This window comes from Hyla sarda, chromosome 3, assembly GCF_029499605.1.
Source record: "Hyla sarda isolate aHylSar1 chromosome 3, aHylSar1.hap1, whole genome shotgun sequence".
Lineage (NCBI taxonomy): Eukaryota > Metazoa > Chordata > Amphibia > Anura > Hylidae > Hyla > Hyla sarda.
Window position 1 is genome coordinate 317577229 of NC_079191.1, and position 16700 is coordinate 317593928.

Consider the following 16700-nt stretch of genomic DNA (forward strand, 5'->3'; position numbering starts at 1 on the left):
GTTGTAGAGACAAAGTTTTTATCGGTTGGGGTTTAAGTGTTCAGACTGCAACCCATAGTTAAAACTATCTGGAAGAAGAGTGTGCTAAGTGAGTCAAACTTGCAATGTAAGTCTGGGTTCACACTACGCTTTAACTATACGGGAACGGGATACAGCTGGGGGAAGTGAAAACCGGGCGCTGCCGTATCTCAGCCGGACCCGGCCCGTATCGAATTCATTTCACTGAAATGAGCCGGCCAGTATCCAATTCATGGGGCAAAAATGAGCCGACCAGAGTCACCATTTGACTTCTGTCGGCTTATTGAAATTAATTAGACACGCCTAGTATCCGGCTAGGATACTGAAGCTCCCGTTTCCCCCGCTCCCAGATGTACCTGTATAGTTAAATCATAGATAAATAAACCACTATATCCCTAAGAGCAGTGCATAGATCCTATGCCAAAACATAATAGATACATGAAAAAAAAGTGTATACAGATCCATTATGAAAAATTTTCAAAATTTTATTAACACATAAATCCAAATACAGACATTTAAAACCAAATAAAATATATATAAATGTATATAGCGCAGATACAACTGCAGCCACAGATGCACAGAAAATGAAGGGTGGTCTGGTGGGACTCAGATGCTACCGTAAGTGTGACTAAGATAAGGTAAAAAAAAACTACAAGGGATACCCAAAAGAAAATTAACAATAATAATGTAGGGAAGTAAATAAAGTTCCCCCCCCCCCCCCCCACAGACACAGTGGTCAACTAAACAGTAGGGTAGGTATAAATGAGGCAAAAATAAGGAAGTCACAGCAAGGAGTACCGAGCACAGATAAACAGTATACAGGTATAGTTACCAAAAGACAGAGTGACACTTGTGCACCAGACCGCCCTCGCCCAACGTTTCACCAATGAGGCTTCTTCCGGGGCGTAATCAGGGTGGGTAGGTGGTTATGTCTTATATGCATAAAAGGCCAATCCGGGCCCTAAATGAAGGTCCTGTGATCTGCCAAGGCTGAAAACACTTCCGTGCTTACCTTCGTATCAGGGCGGGATGTGTGCTCTAAGGGAATAATACGAGCAGCCGGTGTGTCCGCTGTGATGATGCATCGAGCTGCACACAGCGGCGCATGCGTATCACTAGCATCTCCCACCAGCTGATCGTGACATCAAAGATCATGTGCCATTGTACGGGAGCGCTGGATATGTGATGTAATCGTCACACGATCCAGCAGTCACGTGAACTCTATTACTAGAGACGCAAGGTAGACACTCAAGTGTCTATGCTGCGGAGCCACAGACAATAACGGTGTAGATGCGAATGTCCAACATAAGACAACATCTCCAATGGAGCGAGTCATAGGGTAAAACAACCAACCCAGCCTGCGCACTAGCCCAATGATTAAGGACACATATTGGATTGCCACGGATGTCTAGAGTTCCGCCTACATAGGCGGGACTGTAGACAGCACAGAAATAGATTACAGGGTAAGGGAATTATTACATCACCCAGAAATATGGTTCATTAATCAATTAGACCAAGGTAATGGGGTAGCAGGCCTAATGCCTGTACTAGGGGGGCATATTGTCTATGGCTAGGAAGTATTAAAGGGTCCCCGATTGGGTGAAATGAATATTGGATTAACAAAATGTGACTATCACTGTAGAATAGGGAATAGAGTATAGTGACAGCCCATGTTGAAGTGATTATAAACTATAATAAAGTGATCATATGGAATAAAAGATATATTAATAGCATATATAATGAAGGTAAGTGTGTAACAACCCAGTTATGAGAAGTTACATAAATATAGATAATGATCATGATGGCACTGCACAAAATATAGAAGGATAAGGAACCTAGTATAAGCATAATACAAAAACATATACCATACCCTAAACTACACCCGCCACTGTCACGATTACGTTGCATATCCATCGCTCCCATACAGTGGCGCATGATCTTTGATGTCACGATCAGCTGGTGCGAGATGCTAGTGATGTGCATGCGCCGCTGTGTGCAGCGCGATGAGGCATCATGGCTGACACACCAGCTGCTCGTATTATTCCCTTAGTGCACACATCCCGCCCTGATACAGAGGTAAGCCCGGAAGTGTTTCCAGCCTTGGCAGATCACATGACCTTCATTTAGGGCCCGGATTAGCCTTTTATGCATATAAAACATAACCACCTACCCACCCTTATTACGCCCCGGAAGAAGCGGTAACACCGGTAGCACAAAATCTACAAGATGGACAAGAATTCACTTTGGCCTTGATTAGGGGGATACACATTAACCCCTTCCCTATCCATGACATACATGTATGTCATGACCGGAAAGGTTTTTCAGACCTATGACGTTCATGTATGTCATTCAGATACTGGCCTCGCCCGGTAAGATGGTGGCTATCACTAATAGCCAGCCATCTTGCATCGGGACCTAGGGGGGTTTGTTTCCCTCCCCCCTCCCAGTGATCACTTCTATCAGCTAGTCAAATCTGACTAGTTGATGGGGTTTCGCACACAAAAATCCTGAGCAGTGCGATGTGTGTGTCCTGATCACAGGGATCGGGATACACACACTGTTCTGCTATGAGGCCGCAGTGTCCCTTACCTGTCCCCCTTCCCCCGGTATCCCTTACCCGTCCCGAGCTGATGACGCTGTGCCCGCTGTTACTGCATCTTTTGTGCTTTAGACACTAGGGGGATCTGTTGTGCAGAAGTAAAAAAAAAAATATATGTATATGTGTCTGTGTGTATATATACACACACACGCATATTTATTCAAAATTTGATTGTTCCCAAAAAAAAAGTGATTTTGAACTTTTGTAGAAAATTTGAAAAAAATGCTCATGATAATATAAGCCTTCTAATGTCTTAAAAAGTAAAAGAATATTTAACAAATGATGCCAGCATAAAGTAGACATGTTGTGGATGTGAATTGATAACTACATTTATTTGGCATGACTATTTCTCTTAAAAGTAGAGTTTCAAACATAGAGAAATGAAAATGTTTCCAAGTTTTCACAATATTTTTCACAAAAATCATTTCATGTATCAACAGAAATTTACCACTAATATAAAGTACAATATATCTCAAAAACAATATCTGAATCACTTTCCCAGGTAAAAGCAGTCCAAAGTTATTACCACTTAAAGAGACACATGTCAGATTTGAAAAAACGGACTGGGTCATGAAGGAGTTAATAAAGGTAAAGGCCATGCCGCCTACTAATAGGGAGAGGTCTATGTACCTAGCCTGATCGTCAATGAGAACATTAGTAACTTAGTGAGTTAAATATTTGTGCAGTGGAATTGCAACCCCTTTGGATCTAGCATCTGAATTATTGGCGCAGAACCAGACAGGATAATGCCTATTTTTGAGGGCCGGGGCATGCCCCTCTTTAAAATGGGTTTCCTGGAAGTAAGCGACATGTACCTTTCTTATATGGAAATGATACAGGATTTGTGTTCGCTTCGCCGGGACATTAAAGTCTTTCACATTGAAGGAGGCGATATTAAGGTCCACCATTAGTAAATGGGTGGACGAGGGTGCACCCCCAAGCGGGTCCGCCCCGGTTGTGGGGAAAACAAGTAAGAGACGCTGAACAAGGAGAAGAAGACAACAAAAGGAGAAAGAGGACACAAGAAAACTAAAGAGGGAGCAGCAGAAAAGTAACCGCTGCGGCACACACTAAACACAACAGCACATGCGGACAGGAGAACCGAGGACCAAAAGATGCCTTCGGCAGGAACTACAACCTATTGGGGGGAAATGGAAGTCACAGAATCAGGAGGGGAGTTCGGAACAGCACCTCTTATGAACAATGAAGAAAGTGAAGAAGGCATCTGACGAATAGTCATCGTGAAAGGAGAAGAGGATAATGAGGAGGGGAAAAGAACCCAAATGGAGAAAAGCTAAACTAAATATATATGGGGGAAGAGTGGTAAAGGAAAGGATGAGGAGAAAGAAGGGAGCGGGAGAGAGGGGGCAAAGTAGGGGGAGTAGTGGGGAAGGGGAAATGGGAAAGGATAGGGAAAGAAATCAGAAAGGAGAGGGGGAAGAAAGGGAAAAAAGGAGGTGGGGAAGGGATGGGAGACAATCATGGGCACAAACCATCAGGAAACCAGGGCAGCAGGCATAGTCACCCATGTTCAAAAAACCATCCTATTACGGAGAAAAGCAGAGGGGAGTAAAAACATGTTAAGCAATGTTAATTAGAATATCAGGTGGCCAGGAGGTCACGCTCCCGTAGGACTTCAAGGACTGGTTTTAGTGCGGCCCTTTGAGCCAAGGAGTGACAGGATAAATCAAGAAACAGTTGGACTTGGACTTCCCTGTAGAAAATGTGGCAGTGGCCATGTGCTGAACGGAGGCTGTCCTCTTTTGATGGCATAAAAGTGAACCCGACATAGCACATCTCGGGGGTGCTGATCATCAGGATTGGGAGGCCGGAGAGCCCTGTGAGCCTTGTCCAATTCGATGTGAGCATCAGGAGCCCGTTCCAGGAGATTGTTGAAGATGGACAATAGAGCAGGGTACAACTCATCAGGACCAACCGTTTCAGGCAGACCATGCTACCAAATATTGTTTCGTCTGTTGCGGTTCCCAACGTTGTTGAGATGTTGTTGTAGAACGAAGATCTGATCACCATGCTGTCTCACCACCTCCTGCAGCGCTTGGACAGAAGAAGAGGATTCTTGCACAGCCTCCACTGCTTCCACCCTGGTAGATAGGACAGAGACTTCTTGGTGAAGTAGAACAAAATCCTCCTTGCACTTCACAACCATCTGTTTACCAAAGAGGAAAGATCATCCTTAGTAGGGAGTGAGACCACCAGGAAAACCAGGTCTGCCAGGATAACAAGGCAGTCAGAGGAAGGAGGATAAAGGAGAAAAAAAGACACACGCGCCCCTAGTGTGCTACTTAAAAGAGTTTTTGGCAAAATGTAAAGATTTACACTTACCACAAGATGTTGCGCTCAGGGCACAACACCATATCGCATGTAGACAATAGAAATCTGTGTGCAGCCTCGATCCTCCGGTCAGGTCCTTACTCACCGGCTAGTATTAACAGCAACCGTGTCCTGAAAAAATGGATCTTAGTCAGGCGCAGCTACAGTAGAAGACAGATGATGATATCCATAGGTTTACTTGGTAAGGTTTATTCAATGGCACAACAGCAACGCATTTCTTGCCCGCAAAGGGGACTTCCTCAGAGGAGGGAGGGAGAGAGAGTCCTGTGCACGGTCTGTGGGTTGGCCACAGCTGTATGGTCAGGAGGAGCCCCAAATATGGAAGGGGCGCCTCTCAGGCTGGGTCTGGTCCCCTGGGATGGAGCTCGAGGGGACAGTGCTGGTGGGAGAAGTGTCCCTGGGAGAGCTCCAGGTGCAGGCAGCAGGGGGTCCATTGTAGGGGGGTGCCACATACATTGTCAGTACATGCTGTTTCGGACATTATGGATTTATTTTCCATTCATAGTCCTGAATTAAAATCATTTACACTGGAGGCATTGCACTACATTTTATCGCACAATTTTTTCATGTTTGAGGATCAATTCTTCATTCAGAAAACGGGAGCTTCAATGGGGGCCAAGTCCTCCCCATCTGCAGCTAACCTTTATGTTTTCTGGTGGGAACTTCAATACATTTTTTGTGAGGACAATCCTTTTTTTTCAGACATTGTGTGGTACGGTCGCTTTGTGGATGACGTTATCATCATCTGGTCATCCACAGAGGACCGTGCACACAAATTCATTCATTATGTTAACAACAATTTTCACTATTTTGTTTTTTACTTTTTCCTGGCATGAAACAAGGGTTCCATTTTTGAATATCCTTCTTTCTGCGGAAAATAACCTTATTCATACTTGTACATATAGAAAACCCAGCGCTGGCAACACTTTGTTGCGAGCTGAATCATGTCATCCACAACACACCATAAAATCAGTTCCTGTAGGTGAATTTACTAAAGCTAAACGGAACTGCTCCTCCATTAATTCATTTAGTTTGGAATCTAAGGTGGTCGCCTCGAGGTTGAGAGATAGAGGTTATCCGTGGTGGACTATAGATCAGGCTTGATCCATAGTTAGTAACAAAGAAAGGAATTCCTTGTTGGTATCCAAATCGCAATGTGTGAATGAATGCACTTGATAGTGCATCTAAAGTTTGCTTTGTTACTACCTATAGCAACGAGTACCATTAAATTGTACAAACTATTAAAAAAATATCTTCCTATTTTGAACCAGGACCCAGCCTTGGCTAAGATCCTCAAAAATGGATGTAATTTTTCTTCTAGAAGAGCGCCCACATTGGGCAGCATGATATCTCCTAGCATGTTGCCTAATTTGTGCCCACGGTCTGAGAGTTGGCTCAAAGTGAAGGGCTTTTACCCTTGTGGCAATCCGAGATATGTAGTTTGCAAATATGCCCAGAAGTGTAAGTTTACACCTGGACTTTCTGCTCAACATGTATTGCCCATAAAGTCCTTCATTAATTGCCAAAGCACATTTATAGTGTATAGAATTTGCTGCAAAATATGTCAACGTTCCTATATAGGAAGCACAAAACGTCCGCTCAAGCTTAGAATTCAGGAACACACCAGAGGTATCCTAAACCCCCATCATGTAAACATATCGAGTGCCTCAAAACATTTTCGTGATCAACATAATAGTGATGTATCCCAATTTTCTTTCCACAGCATAGATTTGGTGTACAAACAGAAACGAGGTGGTGATCGGGTTAAAACCCTTCGCAACCGAGAAATCTTTTGGATATACAATTTACACAGTTATCAGCCGCATGGTCAGAATTTAAGATCAGATATTATCCTATATTATGATTAAAGTTGCACCACTTTCGTTCTCTGTACAGTTATTTTCTGACTTGAAGTTGAACTTCTGTTTTAGAATATTAACTAATTAGTTGAAGCTTTTTCCATTTCATGTTTTTGTACCTGTGCATGTATATATATCTTTTACTGTTAGGTGTTTTTCAGAGCGTTTGAGCCTTTGAGGGTTAATGGAACTTGATTCCGCTAACCAGTCAAGCCATACCTGTGAACCACCATACAAATAGGTGGTTTTCATCCACCCAGTTATCTGTTTGACAAAGGGTCACGTGACCCGAATCGCGTCACATCTTGTCCGGTGTGCCGGCATGTGTATTATCCTGTTCCTGACTCTTACCTCTTAATAAACCTGAAGACCAAGCGCTGGTTCCTGCCTTCTTTTTTCTGTATGCCAGAGGAGATTGCCGGGCGCGAGGGATAGGAGTAGCTGACCATCTCCTGCAGTTGTTCTCTGCTAAGAATACACATTGCAGCAGAAAATATGCCAGAACTGGATGCAGCAGGAACACCTATTATAACAGCTTCCTTTTTTATTTCCTCATCACATATTCAGACTGGCAGAGATTCATTTAAAGTCACATTATGCCTTTCATCTGAAGGGTTAAGACAATATGGATGATTTCTTTTTTTTAAGTAAACATTGGTAGAACCAAGGGGAATGAGAGCTGAATTAGTCAGTTTTCTCCTAAATTACAGAATTATGGCATACCCCCAAAATAGATCTTTTTTGTCCCAAGAGTGAACAGAAAGGTAGATTCTATTCCCTCCACTCAACAGTTTCCATCAGGGATAGATTCATTCTCCAAGTTCTGGGGAAGGGATCTTCTGTATGGCTTTCCTCTGATCAGGTTAAAGGGGTTATCTAGGAAAAAACTTGTTTTTAAATATCAACTGGCTGCAGAAAGTTAGAGATTTGTAAATCACTTCTATTAAAAAATCTTAATCCTTTCAGTACTTATGAGCTGCTGAAGTTGAGTTGTTATTTTCTGCCTAAGTGCTCTCTGATGACATGTGTCTCGGGATCTGCCCAGTTTAGAAGCAAATCCCCATAGCAAACCTCTTCTACTCTGTGCAGTTCCTGAGATAAGCAGATATGTCAGCAGAAAGCACTGTTGCCAGACAGAAAACAACAACTCAACATCAGCAGCTGATAATTATTGAAAGGATTAAGATTTTTTAATAGAAGTAATTTACAAATCTGTTTAACTTTCTGGAGCCAGTTGATATAAAAAAAAAGTTTTTCCTGTAATACCCCTTTAATTCCAAAAAATGCTGAGGATGATCAGGCAAGACTGAGCAAAGGTAGTGGTGATTGCTCCATTTTGGCCAAGAAATGTGTGGTTCACCTGGTTGCTCAAACTATCGATGATCCTTCCAGAGATTCCGGACCATCTACTTCAGGCTCTGGTCTCTCATCTGGAGCTAAGCAACCTTCAGATGACAGCTTGACTCCTGAAAGGAGTCTCCTCATAAGGATTATCTGACCAGATAATCACTACCCTCCTGGTCAGTAGGAAATGTTACATCTCAAATTTTTTTTGAGGATGTAGAAGACGTTTTGTCACTTTGTAGGTACATTAGTTAAAGGGGTATTGCAGGAAAAAATTTTTTTTTTTTTTTTTTTTTTTTTATATCAACTGGCTCTGGAAAGTTAAACAGATTTGCAAATTACTTCCTTCCAGTAGTTATCAGCTGCTGAAGTTGAGATGTACTTTTCTTTCTGACAACAGTGCTCTCTGCTGACACCTCTGCTTGTCTCACAAACTGTCCGAAGTAATAGAGCAGGGGTCTCAAACTGGTGGCCCTCCAGATGTTGCAAAACTTCAACTCCCAGCATTCCCGACAGCCATTAGCTGCAGCAAATGGCTGTCTGGGCATGTCTAGGCATGCTGGGAGGTGCTGTTTGCAACATCTGGAGGGCCGCCAGTTTGAAACCTCTGCATTAGAGGTTTGCTATAGGGATTTGCTCCTACTCTTGACATTTCCTGAGACAAGCAGAGGTGTCAGTAGAGAGCACTGTTGCCAGAAAGAAAAGAACAACTCAACTTCAGCAGCTGATAACTACTGGAAGGATTAAGATTTTTTAAAGGGGTTCTCCGGTGCTTAAACATCTTATCCCATATCCAAAGGATAGGGGATAAGATGCCTGATCGCGGGAGTCCCGCCGCTGGGGACCCCCGGGATCATGCACGCACCCAGTTTGTAATCAGTCCCCGGAGCGTTTTCGCTCCGGGACCGATTACCGGCGATTTCAGTAGTGATACCCGCTGTGATCTGTTCTTAACTACAAGTACTACTACTCCTAACATGGAGCACACTCTGCTCCATGCTGGGAGCTGTAGAACCCGCATCAATAGACAGATCGCATCAGGTTTCAGAAATTACACTTGCTCCGATCTGTCTATTAATGCAGGTACTACAGCTCCCAGCATGGAGCAGAGTGTGCTCCATTGGGAGTAGTAGTACCTGCAGGTAAGAACAGATCACAGCGGGTATCACTACTGACATGTGATCGTCCTGTCTATAGCAGAGATGGAATGGCTGTATACAGCGCTCGCATCTCTGCTCTGTACTCCGGCCACTCACCACTGGCTGCAACCATCCGTCCAATCACCACTCTGGGCGGAAAATATGAATGAGTTATGTTCTTTTCCCATCACTAGCCGTAGTATAGTGCAGAGGTGCGAGTTCTGTATAGAGCCGCTCGCATCTCTGCTATATTATGGACGATCGCATCAGGTGTCAGGACTGATACCTGGGGCGATGTGTCTATTAGTACAGGTACTACTACTCCCATCATGGAACAGTGTGTCCCATGCTGGGAGTAGTAGTACTACATAAAAAAAGAGGGGGGGGAAAAAAGTTACACACACTATAAAAAAATTTATAAAAATGTTATAAAAAAACATTTAGTTAAATACATTTTTTTTACATCCCTACTGCATCTTTTTTTTTTTTGGTACCCAACTAATTTTGTGCAAAAAACGCCAAAATTAGGGGCCAAAAAAGGCAAATTCCACACAAAGGTAAAAACGCCAAAATGCAGTGAAAATCAGTGGCAGTTTTTCTGGCGTTTTTAAGCCAAAAAAAATGCAGGGCAAAAACCTCAGTGGAATTCTAGCCTAAGAGGGATGTCCTTATGCTGACCACAATTCATGGTAACGGCAGCTCACCTGTCCCTGTGCGAGGTCCCACAACAACGGTCCTCCAGCCCGATTGTATTCTGGGCTACAATCAGTATATGGGGGGAGTTGATGAAATCCTCAAGCCATATAACTCCATGCGGAAAACATGGGTATGGTACAAAAAAGTTGCAGTCTACTTGGTACAGGTTGCCATGACTTTGACTACTGAGGAAAGGGTCGTACTCTAGAACCCTGAAAACGCGTCTAGTCTATATTGCTATTTATATCACTGGTATTAACACTGCATATGAATTGTATCCATCATATACTGCCTGAATAGGTCAACGCCTGTGGACTTTTGCATAACAATTGATCCAGTCCTGCTTTGACCTCGCTATCCCGATCCTGCTTTCGCTACCTTGGCCACAGCATCCGCTGACGTCACACGCCGGCAACACGAGGTGAGACCTCCATACACAGTGTGAGGTCTATGGTTGCATTCCAGCGAGCAACCCGTTCCAAAGTCCAGCGGTGAGGAAGCCTGCCAGCGCCAACGTGCTCCCGGTCTCCTGGAACATAGTGCGTGCCAGCGCACATTTGGAGTATCCACACATATCAGCACTCTCTGCCTGAGACTCTTGCTGTATACCGGGACTCCGCCTGTTAATAGGTAACAACATTATCCAGCTCTACAAAGGACTTTGGGCCACCATCAATCTCAGCACCTAATCAACTGCATCCATCTTCCAGCGTAAGCCGTTTGAGACGAGTGAACTGCTTCTATACCATACAGGACCGGTAATATTGTATCACACATGCTACGAACTATTATTGATACATTTTATCTAACGATATGAGCATTGTCCATTTCCACTACCAGTGATATACATATATTTTTATTATTGAATTGCCTTTATTATATGTGTTCTTCTCGCGAGGGCCCTGTGAGGAGTAACTTAATTTATATGGTGTCATTTTAATAAAACAATTGAATTATTATTGAAGCACGATTTTAGTTATGGATTTTTATATAGAATATACAATAATTATTTAGACTTTCCTGGAAGGTCCGAGCAAATTTTCTATATTTTTCCCCACTTATTTGCATCTGAGGTATAGTTGCATGCCCTGTTTGACATCAGATCGTGTCGGTTATTAATTGTGAGCTGCACTTGTACATTTCCTTTTTTCTTTCGAAGTGAGATAAGGTCTGAAGGTTGAGACTAAGACTCTCCAGGATCTGGGCCCTGGCTGGAGCCCTGATCAGGAGGTCGTCCAAGTAAGGAATTACGGAAACAACTTTTATCCGTAAAAAGGGCGATCACAGGCGCCAGGACTTTGGTAAGGGTCCGCGGAGAGGTGGCCAGACCGAAATGGAGCGCTACAATGAAAAATGACTGTCCGGAACTGCAAGGCGGGGGTACCACTGAAGACCGGGAAACAATGAGATATGGAGGCAGGCATCCTTGATGTCCACAGAGGAAAGAAAACTCACGGACGCCAGCACCGAACGGAGACTCCATTCGGGATAGCGAGCTCCGGACTGCCTTCCCAAGGGGTGGGAACTGGAGAGTCCAGGAAAGAAAAAGACAATCCCACGGAAAGGGAGGCAAATTCGATCCTGTATCCGTTGACTACCACATCCCTGACCCAGGGATCCTGAATGTGCGTGGTCCAGGCATCCTGGAAGAGTAAGAGGCGACCAACCACCTGAGAAAGGTCGGCGGGTTGGGGCGACCCTCCAGGCCGAGGAAGGCCTATGGTTGCCTGATGGGGCCGCCAAACGGCCAGAACGGACAGCCGACCTCCGGGAGGGACAGGTCTGGAAGGAGGAAGCCCTTTTCGCGTGAAGGCGCCTGGCTGGACCCTTTGGTGGTACCAAAAGTCCGCAGAACCGAAAGGCGGAGGATTTCCGATGGAAAGCGGTTCTGTGAGCCTTATCCAGAGGTAATAAGGAGCTCTTTTCCGCCCTTCGCCTTACTTCCTGAAGGCTGGAATTCCATGCTTTAAGCCACATGGTGGCTACCAGGTAGCTTGTGGCAAAGGCAGCACAGCGGCTGCGCATGGAAGCAGAACAGAGAAAAGCTCCAGCTGAGAAGCATCGGAGAGCTAGATTAAATAAATCCTCCGGAAGGATCTTGAAGACTACCCTGGCGGAGTTGGGAGACCATACTGAAAGGGCTTTTGACACCCAAGCAGAAGCAAAAGCGGGAAGAACCTGCTGTCTCAAAGGCAAAGTTTGCCAAAGTCTCCACCTTCATGTCTGCTGGATCCTTGAAGGCAGCCGCATCAGCCAACGGCCAGGTAGTCGCCTTAGAGTGGCGGGAGATCGGCGGGTCCACTGAGCAATGAGGTCCTTGGTGAAGGCATAATGCGCTTGAACCTTCTTTGTGTCCTGAAACTTCTTGTCAGGTTGCCTCCAGACTGATCCCAGCAGGGCGTAAAATTCAGCGCGAGAGCTGGAAGTCTTGGGTGCTGGTCGGGCACGAATAAAAGGAGACTTCTGGAGCCACGTCCAAAGTTCCTGGGTCCTTTAGATGGAAGGTGTCTCTTATGGCCGAAACCAATGAGTACACCACATCAGGCATCTCCGTGCGGTCCTCCGAGTCGGAGGCCGAATAAGAAACCTCATCCACAAGTTCTCCAGGTGCATGGGAACGAGGTGAGATAGCCCTGGAAGGGGTTGAGCACGATGATAGTAAACTTCTGGACCACGTCCGAAGTTCCTGGGTCCTTTAGCTGGAAAGCGTCTCTTATGGCCGAAACCAATGAGTACACCACATCAGGCATATCCATGCGGTCCTCTGACTCGGAGGCCGGATCAGAACCTCATCCACAAGTTCTCCAGGTGATTGGGAACGAGGTGAGGTAGCCCCTCCTTCCGCTCTGTGCTATTTGGGAAACCACTGTGTATATGTGTTTCCCCAGTGAAGAAGCAGCTGTGAGAGCGCTTAACAGCTGAGGAGAGAGAGAGAGTGAGTGAGGGAGACAGAACGCTTAGCCAATGAAAAGAGAGGGGCCGGTCCTGGGCTCTGGCTGGTCTGACCAAGCTTCTCATTGGCCTTTAAAAAACATCCTCTGCACGCGCATAGCGCTGATAGGCAGAGAAAAAGACTGGCCACATAATAGAATAGAGTTTCCCGCGGCCGTGAGGGGGCGGGGCTAAAACCCAACCAGAGCCCGCAGGCAAAGATAAGAAAATGGCCGGGCTATAATGGCGTCTTCGCCACACAAAGTAAAAACCCCGCCGGCACCCCGCAGCTGTCGACAGGAGAGCAGGGCTGAGTTCCGGCGCGATATGGCCAGAGATAGGGGCCGCACTCACTGAGAGCGCAGGAGTCGGCAGTGTTCCTCTGCCGAAACGAAACTAAATGCCTGAGCAGTGACGGCGTCTGTGAAAAGGCGCCAGGCCTACAACATCCCTCTTAAATTCAGTCCTACACCACTGATTTTTATGCAGTCCCCCACGGAGTCAAAATCCCCATTACCTCCCTCCTGAAAGGGTTCCCCACATGTCAGCGAAATAATAATAAAGAGGAGTGGGCTGAAGTAGGGGGCCTCCAGAGGATGCAGAATCTTAGAACCTGCAAGAAAAGGGAGAAAATTACTCACCTTCAGTCTGAAGAAATTACCTCATGAAGTGTTAAGCCAGCTTTGTCACCTGCATCATGCCATGCTGCCATGTAAAGGGTTAACACACTTACTGAATGTCATTTTGAATACTTTGCGGGGTGCAGTTTTTATAATGGGGTAATTTATGGGGGATTTCTAATATGAAGGCCCTTCAAATCCACTTAAACTGAACTGGTCCCTGAAAAAATCCAATTTCGAAAATTTTGTGAAAAATTGGAAAATTTCTGCTGAACTTTGAAGCCCTCTGATGTCTTCCAAAATGTAAAACATGTCAACTTTATGATGCAAACATAAAGTAGACATATTGTATGTGTGAAGCATTATATGATTTATTTGGAATATAAGCAGAGAGTTTCAAAGTAAAAAAAAACTGCAACATTTTCAAATTTTTGGGAATTTTTCACCAAGAAATGATGCAAGTGTTGATGAAAATTTACCACTAACATAAAGAAGAATATGTCACGAAAAAACACAGTCTCTGAATCAGAATGAAAAGTAAAAGCATCCGAGAGTTATTAATGCTTAAAGTGACTGTGGTCAGGTGTGCAAAAAATACTCTGGTCCTTAAAGAGTACCTGTCATCATCTAAACTTTCCCTGATCCCCCTTCCCATCTGTCCCCTTCTCTAACTATGCCTATCCCTGTGTTTATTGAGGTTTAAAACGCTGTGGAAATACCTTTTTTTTTATCCCTCTTCATTAGCTCAGGAACAGTCTTTCTGAGGGGTGGAAGGAGGCGGGTCCCGACAGGCATGATGTCACATGAAGCTTGGCTGGGACTCTGCTTCTGCCAGTCTTCCTGTATGCTGCTCTCCCTCTGCAGCAGTGTTTCACAACCAGGGTACCTCTAGCTGTTGCAAAACTACAACTCCCAGCATGCCCAGGCAGCCAAAAGCTCTCCGGGCATGCTGGGAGTTGTAGTTTTGCAACAGCTGGAGGCACCCTGGTTGGGAAACACTGCTCTGCAGTGTGCATACAGACTAAGTACAGGGAAGGGACGGCAGCCTCTATCTCTCTCCTGTGTCTCTCTGCACTAAAAAGTCAATGCTGAGAACCAGGGGCTGAGGGAGCAATTACAGAGGCAGTGATTAAGATGAATGTCAGGGGGGGGGGGGGGGGGGTAGGGGGGGGCACAGAGCAGGGAGTGCAGTGAGATAATACAATGTATAAGATAACGTGTGCTGAGGGGCAGGGAGAACACAGAGCAGGGGGGAGGGGGAGGTGACCAAAACCCTTCAGCATTAGTCCTAAAAGCTGTACACTTACTATGAAAAGCATAGGATGCTGCTTGCAGACCAGGCATAGAAGAGTGACCCCTAGTGGCCAAAAGTATAAAATGAAAAAACTGGTATAAATATTAATATTTTTTAATGAAGATATTACAATATCTCTTCATTAATGATTATGAACAACATATTAAAAGTTTTTGTTGATGACAGGTACTCTTTAAGGTGAAAATAGGCTGGGTCCTTAAGGGTTTAAGGTGCTGGAACACCCTAATATTCTTCAGGTGGTGCTGGAATTTTTACAGGAGGGTCTTAATAAAATAGGCCAAGCACAATGAAGGTCTAAGTCTCTGCCCATAGTGCTCTGTTTAACTATAAAGGAGCAGACGTAAAAAGGTTATCAAGGCATCAGTTAGATTAAGACTCGGAGTTAAACCTAGGTCTCTTCCATGGGATCTGAACCTAATATTGACCAGATTGACTCCCTTTGAGCATTTACAAGACCTATCTAGACTCTTAATTAAATTAGCCATCATGTTAGCTATTCTATCAGCTACAAGGGTGGGTGAGATCACTAGTTTTTCCATTAACCAGCCATATATGAAAATCAGAGAGAATAAAAGTAATTTTGACCCCGGATCCAGCCTACCAAAACGGTTATCAATACCAATTCCGTAGGTCCCAGATGGTGACTTATCCCCACTTTTTGTAACAATCCTAAACATGAGAGAACATTTCTTTAATTGTTTAGATGTTAGAAGGTGTCTATTATGTTACGTGCAAGTCACTAAAGAATGGAAGACCTCTTCTCAACTTCAATGAAAGAATAAGGGCAAAGCTACCCCCTCCTGTACATTACATTGGATTCTGTTAAGTAGCTTATTGGATTAAACAGGCTATCCAGCTAGTATACACTTCAGCAGGAAAGGATTTCCCTATAGGGTTTTTAGCAAATACGACTACACTCTATCACATGGGCTGAGAGAACATTAGCCCCTATTGAGCAAATTTGTCTAGAAGCCACATGGTGTTTACCACATTTTTTTTTTTTTTTTTTTAATTAAAGGTTCATTTTGCAGGCTGCAGTCCTCCCCTCCTCCATGGGTGTTGTCTTGGGGCAAAAGAAAAAAAAAACAACAAAAAGAAATAGTTCACACATATAAATTGATTTATAACATGTAATTACATGTAAATATATGGAACAAACTACCCTAGGGTAGTAAGGGGCCAAAATCAGACTCAATAACTAAACCCCAAGGCCGAAGCCCGGGGTGTAAACCCCTATTGCTTACCCCTAAAAAATTAACTTTTATTAATATTGATTAAAATGTAATTCCCACAACAAAACGATTAAAACTGACAACCTTGTGATCCAAATATATCAGTGGGTGCATCTATAGGATCAATGTCCTCTCAGGTACTAGGTAGCCCTGCAGTGGCTGCCTGTTAAAGGGATCACTCTGGTGTCGCTTAAAACATATACACAATTGCCGCCTCTACATGTTTCGCCGCCTCCGCGGCTTTCTCAAGAGGCAATGGTGGCAATGGCAGCTGCCAAAATGGCGGAGGGGGTATATATAACCCATCCCTCTGATGTCATCAATATGGGCCCAGTCATGTTCTCCAATGTAGTCCATTGTAACAAACGTTGCCGCTAGGGCAACCAATAAAATGTAACTTGTAATCAGCACCATCTGTGTGCGAAAATCATTCACCAATGCGGGACCTGAATTACCTAATCCGACGGTCCCACGTCATACTCTGTCATCAATTGGTGTCAGCACTTACTACCGACATCATCTGGATGCGCGGCGCATGTCAGAAGCCGTCTACGGAGAACTTCAAACATCCGCCGGCCTGCTGGGATCAGCTGCG